Genomic DNA, 10,058 nt, shown 5'->3' on the forward strand with positions numbered 1-10,058 from the left:
TGGCCATCCAGTGTCACCCGTGCTCCTGATAGACTCAGCAGCTATGTGTTCTGGGTCTTCCTCATGGCTTTCCTAATAACAGGAGTCAAAGTGCCTGACCTGACTTCACTCTGTACCATGGCTAACTGGCTCATTACCTAGAGGCTTCTGCTGTGAGAGACATGACTGCTTCTGAGCCCCGGTACCCAACCTGTGCAAGGAGAGTCACACACAATCCCTGGAGCAATCCAGAGACACCTACCCGAGCTTTGAAATGTTCCCAGGCACCCAAATGTGCCCTGGATGATGCAGCCGGAGGCAAAATAGTGAAAAGGAAAGGGAGGGAGAGAAAGACGGACATAGAAACAGAGGCCACTTTGTGGGGCAGTGGACCTTGCCAGGAAACTTGGTAAGGTAGGGCAGGTTTGAGTCCCCAGAAACCCAGGGTGCACACCTGAGATGGTAGCCGGCTCCCTGCTCCATACCAGATTCCTGGCCCAGAACACATACCACACTTCCCACATAAGGAAATGTGACCTGTGGTTACACAGGCCTAGAACGGAGTTCTCCATGCTGAGATACCCAGAGGTCCTGAGGGTTTAGGCAATGAGCTCCCATCGCTCCCTGCAAAAGTATTTAATCTCTGGTCCACCCTGAGAAGTGGTGCACATCCATCTTCCACGATGAACAGTCAGTAAACAGTTTAGAACCATGGACTGTCTCTTTCATCAAGAACTGCTGTGGGGAGCACAGGAAGACCTTTGACTACAGCCGCAGCTTAAGTCTCCGAAGGCCTCTCTGCACTTCCAGACAACCATCAGCCAAGCCAAGGACAATCACCAGCCAGCTAAGCTGGAGCTCCCACCCCCGGCCCCTCAGCTCACAGTTGTATTTAGGATGCTGCAATATTGTACAGAGAGCTGAGAAGGACCCTAAGACCTTTGCACATGCTAAGCACTTGTCACCATGAAGCTATATACCCATCCAGCCATTAGCACTTTACTTAGAATGACAGACTCCACCCAAGCACACCCTGAGTGCTCTCTCTCTCTCTCTCTCTCTCTCTTTCTGTGTGTATCTCTCTGTCTCTGTCTCTGTCTCTCCCTTTCCTTTTCACCATTTTGCCTCCAGCTACATGATCCAGGGCATATCTGGGTGCCTGGGAACATTTCAAAGCTCGAGTAGGTGTCTCTGGAATGCTCCAGGGATCGTGTGTGTGACTCTCCTCACACAGGACAGGTACCAGGGCTCAGAAGCAGATGTGTCCCTCACAGCCTTCATTCCGATTGCTCTGAATGAAGAGATCAATTTGGGAAGCCAGAAGATGCCAGTAGGTGTACCAACCCATCCTCTAGCCCCTCTGGGTCCTCTTTTCTCTCCAGGGACCTCGTCTAACCTCCTCCCTCTGACTCTAGAATTTGATTGGCAGCATCCAGAGAGTTGGTGGCTTCCTGGAGACATGGGTGCGCACCAATCAAGTGACCTTATTTACTGCTATAGCCTCATGTGCCTGGCGCTCACCCCCAAGCACCTGCCACCTGGACAGCCATGGTGGATGACTGACCATGCTAATAGTCACAGGGTGGACACAAACGTGACCTCAAGTACGGAAGTGTGTGTGCTGTGAGTACTTACTGAGAAACTACTATGCTCCAACTCTTGAGCTCAGACACTGAGAGAGAAGGGTAAGCATGATAGACAGGGTGCCTGCCCTCTGAGGTCCCACTTTCTCCAGTGGAAACAAGCCATTGACAAACTCATCAGTGAATAATTACTGAGATAAACACTGGTAAGATGGTGAACAGGGTGGCTGAGCATGATAACAGGGAGGGACATAAAGACTGGAAGCTAGGTGGCTGTTGAACTCACAGAAGCGGCCAGGCACAATTGCACACAACAGCCATCTCAGCATATGGGAGGTGAGGCAAGAAGAGTGTGAGTCGGAAGTTAACCTGGGCTAAATAGTGATTCCCTGTCAAAGGAAGAGAATGAAAATAGGGTAGAGAGAAATATAAAGTGAAAAGAAGGAAGGGGTGGGAGAAGAAAAAGGGAAGGGAGAAATGTGGAAGAGAAAAACATGATATGGTCAAAGGTAGACTGCAGCTGTGAAATACGGGTTGTTCAAAAGCATTAGTCCCCATGACCCCCAAATATCCACTCTTGTCTTCTCCATCCTCATGTCCAGGGTGAAATTTGGAAAACATGCTTTCATTGGAATTGAGGGACTTCAAGAATGTTTGTTGAACCTCAGTTAACCAAATCTGAGTACTTGGAGCCCTGTCTCTTATTATGATCGGTACTTAAAAGAGGGGTTTTCATAAACAGCAGGTGAGTCAAGCTTGGGAGAGCTTGCCTAACATCTCAGTATGCAAGAGGCTGGGGCAGGAGGAACACTATGAATTCAAAGCCAGCCTGAGCTATATAGTGAGTTCCAGGACAGTCTGAACTACATGAAACCCCATCTCATCAACATTGTAAAAACAAACAAACAAACAAACAAACAAACAAAACCTTAGCCAGACAGTGGTGGTATGTATCTTTAATCCCAGCACTCAGGAGACAGAAGCAGAGGATCTCTGTGAGTTCAAGGTCAGCCTAGTCTACAGGGTGGGTTCCAAGACAGCCAGGGCTACACAGAGAAACCCTGTCTCAAAAAAACAAAAATAAATAATAAAAAACAAACAAAATAAAACATGGATGGAGATATGGATCGTCTTATAGAGTGTGTGCCTTTCATGCATAAAACCCTAGTTTATACTGTCCATTACCAGAACAGTATAAACTGGGTGTGGTGGTGTACTCCTGTAATCTCAACACTCAGTAGGTGGGGGCAGAAGGGTCAGGAATTCACTGAATCTATATGGTGAGTTTGGGGCCACTCTGAGCTACATAAGACCTGTTACAAAATTTTTTATGGAAGGTGAAAAAAACGAGACTAGGTGTCTCAAGAGCAGGTTGGGCTGGGTAGCCCAACTCTACAGAAGCAGATTAGATGAACGTGCCTCTTGTTTGTTTGTTTGTTTGTTTGTTTGTTTTTGAGACAGGGTTTCTCTTGTTTGTTTGTTTGTTTGTTTGTTTGTTTTTGAGACAGGGTTTCTCTGTGTAGCCCTGGCTGTCCTGGAACTCACTCTGTAGACCAGGCTGGCCACAGACTCAGAAATCCGCCTGCCTCTGCCTCAAGTGCTGGGATTAAGGGCGTGCACCACCACTGCCCAGCGTGAACAGGCCTCTTGTATACAAAACCTGTTGACCAGAGGACAAGCTGAACCAAAATGCCATCTCTCTGTACAAAGTTGAGGCAGCACCCTACACACTAATGCAAAAGCTGTGGCTGAGTCTGCACAGTGGAACAAATGTCATTGTAGAGTGGTTAGTCGACAAGCAGGAGCTGAGAGGTAGCTTTCAGAAAGGCAGGGACAGGGAATTAACCAAGGTGTTGATGCACCTAGAGAGGAGCCAAGGCATAGGTGCTATCCGTGGTCCTGATTAAGTCCCCAAGGTGCCCTATAGGGAGCTGTCCGCAGTGCTGACGAGGATATTGGGAAAGAGGAACTAACCCATATACTAGCTCAAGCAGCCGGCCCTGAAGCTACCTGGAAGATTTGTATATGGATCTAAGTAGGGGTCTAGAGGAGCCTGGCTGTGGGTAGCCTGACAACCCAGAAGGAATCTGTCCGTGGTGCTGAGGACCTTGGAGAGAGGGATGTGGTGACCAAGTGCTGGTATGTCAGCTCCCAACCCACGCTGAGGTTCCCAGTCCAACGCAAGGGTATCTCCATGGTTCTGAATTGGGAAGGGCCAATAGTGCTCATGCACCATGCTCAATCTGTACCGAGTCCTTCAGGATGCCAGACAGAGGCCTGGTTGGATGGATCGCTCTTTGTGGTACTACTGAACCACTGTCTGTGTGTTCCAGCACTCAGATGACCATGGTGACCCTTGAAGCCTTGATCCACTTCAGACAAGCTGTCTCCTTCGAGGGTGCCCACTATCTCTGTGTTGAAATCAATGTACCCAACAGTACCTTGAATGTTCAATGGACTACTGACCACAGCAATGGCTACCATCAGTAGTTAGTGCTCTGGAGATGAAAAGGTGCTGCTCCACACAAAGGTGATACTGAGGGTGAGGCCAGGAGTCATAACCCTGCCATCCTTCCACCACAAGATGTCCTCATAAATATGGGCGGGCGATTTTACTATCTGTCAACATGTCACCCACTCATGTACCCTGCTGGTACTTTCCAAGGCTCTGCTAAGGTTTTGAAAATTCCCACAGCCCTTGTCAGCATGGAGCATACAACCTGGAAAGATACAGCAGCCCGTGCTTAATAGATTTCATCTTAAGCATTGTAAATGCAAGAACAGAGGAGTGCGTTGTGAAAGAGGAGATTGCGTGGGTACAGGGAGCAAGAACTCTTCCATGACCTGATTCCATGAAGCCTCTGCCATTGCCCAGCCTGGTGACAGGCTAGCCATCCTGCCTATGTGGCCAGCCTGGGATTCAGAGTGAGTTCAAGTCCAGCCTAGACAACTCAGGAGACCTTGTTTCAAAATAAAAGAAGCTGGGAGCCTGGCTCAGTGCTAGAGGCCATGTCTATGATCCCCCAATGAGGATCTGGGAGCCTGGTTCCCAGTAAAGTGTGTACCTAGAATCCCCCAGTGAGTCACTGGGGACATGGCTCAGAGATCCAGCGCTTTATAGTGATGGTCCTAGATCTAATCCTAAACTAATCTAATACTAAACAAAAGAAAAAGGTTCATGTGAGAAATGCAGAAATGAATGAAGTCCCAGTTAGGAAAATATCCAAAGGTCCAAGACCCTGCGAGTGTGTTCCTCTCCACTTTACCTAATGGCTGACTGTGTTGTTTCTTCATCCTTCCTACCTCTCTCTCAGCTCCTAGCTGAGGATGAACTGGCCATCAAGGCTGGTGTCAGGAGCAAAGACACCATCAGATAAGTGACATCTCCACCACCGTAGTATGTACACTGAGGGTGGGCTCAACAGGTTTGTGTCTTTAATCCCTAATGAGGTGCTGGGCTGTGACTGAAACAAACCAACAAACGCTGTCATAAAGTTAGGAGGGCCTTTAACAGCAGAAGCACTCCTTACTGTCCTGTAGCAGGAAGTCCAGGATGCAGGCACCAGTGTCGATTCACACAGGGTGTCTTTCTCCTTCCTTTTCATTTTCTTTTCTTCTTCTTCTTTTTTAATGTTTGTTTTCCAGACAGGGTCTAATTATGTAGCTTTGAGTGGAATTCATTCTGTAGACCAGGCTGGCTTCAAACTCTCAAACATCTGCCTGCCTCTGCCTCCTGAGCTGCTGGGATTAAAGGTGTGCTCCATCATGCCTGGCTCTTTTTTTTTTCCTGAGTGTGGGTGTGTGGGTGTGCACTCGAGTGTGTGTACAAGTGCCCATGTGCACATGTAGAAGTCAGAGTACAACTCTGTGAAATCGATTCTCTCCTTCCACCATGTACATTTCAAAAATCAAACAGGTTACAAGGCTTGGTGGCAACACCAGTATCCACTGAGCCCTCTCACTGGTCCTTATGGGTCTCCTGGATATTAGAGACTCTTGTAAGCTAAGGCTAGGGCTCAAGAAAAACAGGGTTTGAGTTGAATTCCCTCGTGGCTACAACCATGGGAAGCCAGGGAGGAGACTGTGAGGACTGCTGATACCCCTCCTGCCTGGGAGATTCTAACCGTGCACTACGCATCCCCAGCGGCCTGGAAGGAGACCTTAGAGGGATCTGCAACCTGTTCTAGCTAAGTGTGACTCTGCAACATGCCTCTGGAATGCCTCCAGCTGACGATTAGTTAACTGGCTTAGTTAACTGCCTCCCACTAGACATAACCACAGCTTTGTGCAGTCATTCAACTCACATGTATGAGCATCAGTTACACGCTGGGCCATTTCTTGGCCATGGGAGCGTTTCCACGAGCTAGAAAAACACCCTCCTCATCGGACATGTCATATGAGAGAGTTTTTTTTCTGGGGAGACACAACACACCTCACTCCGAAAAGGGAGACAATGACAGACCAAAGTAACAATCCATCATGCTGCTAACAGGAGTTGGGGGAGGGGATACTTACATAGAGCAGGCATGACTCAAAGCAGCTGCATCACCAAAAATCCCATCCCAACACAGGTGATGATGCACAGAAGCTGCACATGCAGGACTCTGCACTGGACCTGTCAGACACAAGTCTCGAGATCAGTGCTGCCTAAAATGGAGGTACAGGTTGGGCACTGGACAACTCCAGGGACTCATGATTGTGGAGATGGTATGTATGTGTTATGATTCAGTTATCCAACAGAGGGCAGTGAACAGTCAAAAGGGGACATTTCCCCCAGATCTCCAGTCCTAGGAGCTAGCAACGAGGAGATCAAAGAGACCTTGTAGTGGTCGACTCCAGGACGAAATTCTTCCCTGTATGTGGATCACCGGTGTGTGGACCCATGCAGTGGGGAGTGCGTGTCCCTTTGGAGGCCAGAGGCTGACTCCTCTCCACCTGTACACAGAGGTGGGACCTTTCACTTGACTCAGAACTTGCTGATTCTGGCGAATCCAGCTGCCCAGCTTGTCCCAGAATTTCATCTCTGTGTCCTGAGTGCTAAGACTCCAGGCAGCTACCACACCTGCCTGCCTTTTTTGTGGGTTGTGGAAATCCAGCACTGCCAGACCCCACACCTGACAAGTCTTTTAACTGCAGGAGTGACCATCCCAGTCCCGAAGCTGAGATTCTCAGTCAGAAAAGCAGATCAGATGGGGGAGGTGGGGGGAGGAGGGCACCAGCCTCTATTCTTCCTGTTCCCCCATCTCCCTGCCTCCCACCCACGGGTACATTTACTTCTTGGGCTAGGAGATATTCCTCATGGTTTGGCCAATGGACAGGGAATGTGGGACTGAAGGCACTGCTGGACCAGCTGCAGAGACCACCCTAGGGTGCAACAACCAAACAAAATCGGGGTCTTCCTTTGGGGTTATTAGTCTCATTGATAAAATAATTTAAGAATGGATTCAAATGGAAACACTAGGACAATTCGTGGGCATTTAAAAAGAAAACCCCAGGGGCTGGGATTAAGAGCAGCAGTTAAGGGCTGGTGAGATGGCTCAGTGGGTAAGAGCACCCGACTGCTCTTCTGAAGGTCAGGAGTTCAAATCCCAGCAACCACATGGTGGCTCACAACCATCCGTAACGAGATCTGACTCCCTCTTCTGGAGTGTCTGAGGACAGCTAAAGTGTACTTACATATAATAAATAAATAAATCTTTAAAAAAAAAAAAAAAAAAAAGAGCAGCAGTTAAGAGCACTGATTGCTCTTCCAAAGGTCATGAGTTCAAATTCCAGCAACCACATGGTAGCTCACAACCATTCGTAATGAGATCTGATGCCCTCTTCTGGTGTGTCTGAAGACAGCTATAGTGCATTTACATATAATAATAAATAAATCTTTAGACTGGAGCAAGCAGAGTCGACCGGAGAGAGAGCAGAGGTCCTGAATTTAAATTCCCAGCTCACAACCATCAGTTCAACTACAGTGTAATCATATAAACATAAAATAAATTAATTAATAAATCTTTAAGAAAGAGAGAGAGAGAGAGATCCCCGGTGAGGGCCAGTTATGGCTCAGAGGGAGAGGATGGGGGAGAGAAGGGGAAATGTCATGTTGTTGATGGTCAGACCCATGGTGGAAACAGAAGCTTGAGAGAAAGAATGTGGAAGCTGAAAATGTTGAGGGGAAATCCCAAGGTTCAGGAAAGCATGTTTAGAAAAGCCATAGAAGAAAAGTTACACTTTTAAAAATAATTTAGAAAAATGGTGTCTTGTTACTGTTCTGTTGCCGTGAAAAGACACCGTGACCACAGCAACTCTTATGGGGGGAAAATCATTTCATTGGGGCTGGCTTACAGATTTAGAGGTTTAGGCCATTATCATAATGGCAGGGAATATGGCGGCATGCAGGTCGGCATGGTGCTGGAGACGTGGCTGAGAGCTTTACACCCTGATTCACAGGCAGAAGACAGAGAGAATGTAACACTGACCCTAGCATGGGCTTTTGAAAGCTCAAAGCTCAGTGACACATCTCCTGCAACAAGGAGGCACCCCCCTAATCCTTCCCACAGCCCACCAACGGGGAACCAGGCATGTCAATGTCTGAGCCTTTGTGAGCCAGTCTCACCCAAACTGCCACAAGAGGGCAGACTTGGGCCCCTACATGGCTGCTATCCAAAAGCTTCCGCAAGAGGACTGGGGGTCCTGGAAAGGAAACGTGTAGTATTTCATTAAAGAACTAATTGTCCCACACATCTCTCTAGCATGGTTTAAGGTGAGCCCACCGTCCTGGGGATGGCCCCTCAGCCAAAGGGATGGACCAGAACAGCTGAAATATTAAGTCTTCACCAGGCCACACTCTAACACTGAGTCCTGAGATCAGGGAGAGAGGAGAAATCTGCAAGGAAGCCTGGACTCTTGGCTAAACCTCAAATAAAGACTACAGCACGCAATGCCCAAAGTCCAGACATTCCTTTCTGCCCCAGTTTTCAGTGGGTGTCATGCATGGCCAGCCTGCCTGCCGCCCACCACTGTCTGACACTATCTCGACTTACCAGGCCTTTGTGTCTTTCCAACACCCATATTGATTTCAACCACAGAACTTTGCACTTGATGTCCCTCTGCCAGGTACACTCCTCAGCCCACTGCAGAGCTCCAGCCACTTCATCAGCGCCCCCCCCCCCCCAGCTTGAAGGTCACCACTTCAAAGATCTCTCCCTTTAAAATGTAGGGCTGGGGGCATGGCTCAGTGGTAGAGCCCCTGCCTAGAATCCTCCAATAGGGGCTTGGGACATGGCTCAGTTATAGTGTACCTGTGTAGCCTGTGTGAGATCCTGGGGTTTTACTCAGCCCTTATTTAAAAAACAAAACAAAACAAAAACAAAAACAAAAACATATAAAGAACTCAGGAAAGCCGGGTGTGGTGGCGCATGCCTTTAATCCCAGCACTCGGGAGGCAAAGGCAGGCAGATTTCTGAGTTCGAGGCCAGCCTGGTCTACAGAGTGAGTTCCAGGACAGCCAGGGCTACACAGAGAAGCCCTGTCTCGAAAAACAAAACAAACAAACAAAAGATAGGACACACATACATGGCTTTCTTACTCTCCATTATCATCATGGTGGGGATAATGGGTGTCCTTGTGTGCTTTCTGATAACTCACTGGCAAAGACTACAGATTTATCTTGGCATAGAGTCTGATCCAAGGTCAAAGGGCAGGTGCCCATCTGTTGACCTCTCTGCTAGCTGAATCCCTGGCAGCCCAGGGCATCACATGGTAAAAGGGCAAGAACACATAAGGGGCTGGCAAGAGGGCTCAGCTGGTAGACGCCTCTGCTGCCAAGCCTGAGTGCCCATGATCCACCCCTGAGCCCCACGTAGTAGGAGAAAGCCAGCCCCCCAGCTTTTCTCTGACTCCCATACTTCTGCTGTGGCACAACCCACAGCATGGTCGATCATTTAAAAAAGAAAAAAAGAGCTGGGCAGTGGTGGCACATGCCTTTAATTCCAGCACTCGGGAGGCAGAGGCAGGTAGATTTCTGAGTTCGAGGCCAGCCTGGTCTACACAGTGAGTTCCAGGACAGCCAGAGCTACACAAAGAAACCCTGTCTCGAAAAACCAAACCAAACCAAATCAAAACAAAACCATGTAAAAGTCCAAGACAGACTTGTTCAGACTCCTCACCTGTTCACTGAGGAGCACAAAGCAGATCCTTCCTTACTTACTCCTGCTGGGGTCTGGGAACTGCTGCACAAACCATTCACACATCAGTATCAGTCAAACAGGGCTGGTCTACTGAATGAATACCTCAAGACTGACTGATCAGGAACACAGTCCAGACTCCAGAGCGGAACTGCAATGCCAAGCAGAATCCTATAGAAAATTTAAGCCTGAAACCCACAAACATCCACGCCAAGTTATTTCACTTAGGAACATGTCTCTGCTGTACATTTATCCTGTTCCCATTGGTTGGGTTATTCAACTGTAGTGGAGGACTTACCTTGCCTAACATTCATGTCTT

Source organism: Mus musculus, chromosome 9, assembly GCF_000001635.26.
Source record: "Mus musculus strain C57BL/6J chromosome 9, GRCm38.p6 C57BL/6J".
Classification (NCBI taxonomy): Eukaryota; Metazoa; Chordata; class Mammalia; order Rodentia; family Muridae; genus Mus; species Mus musculus.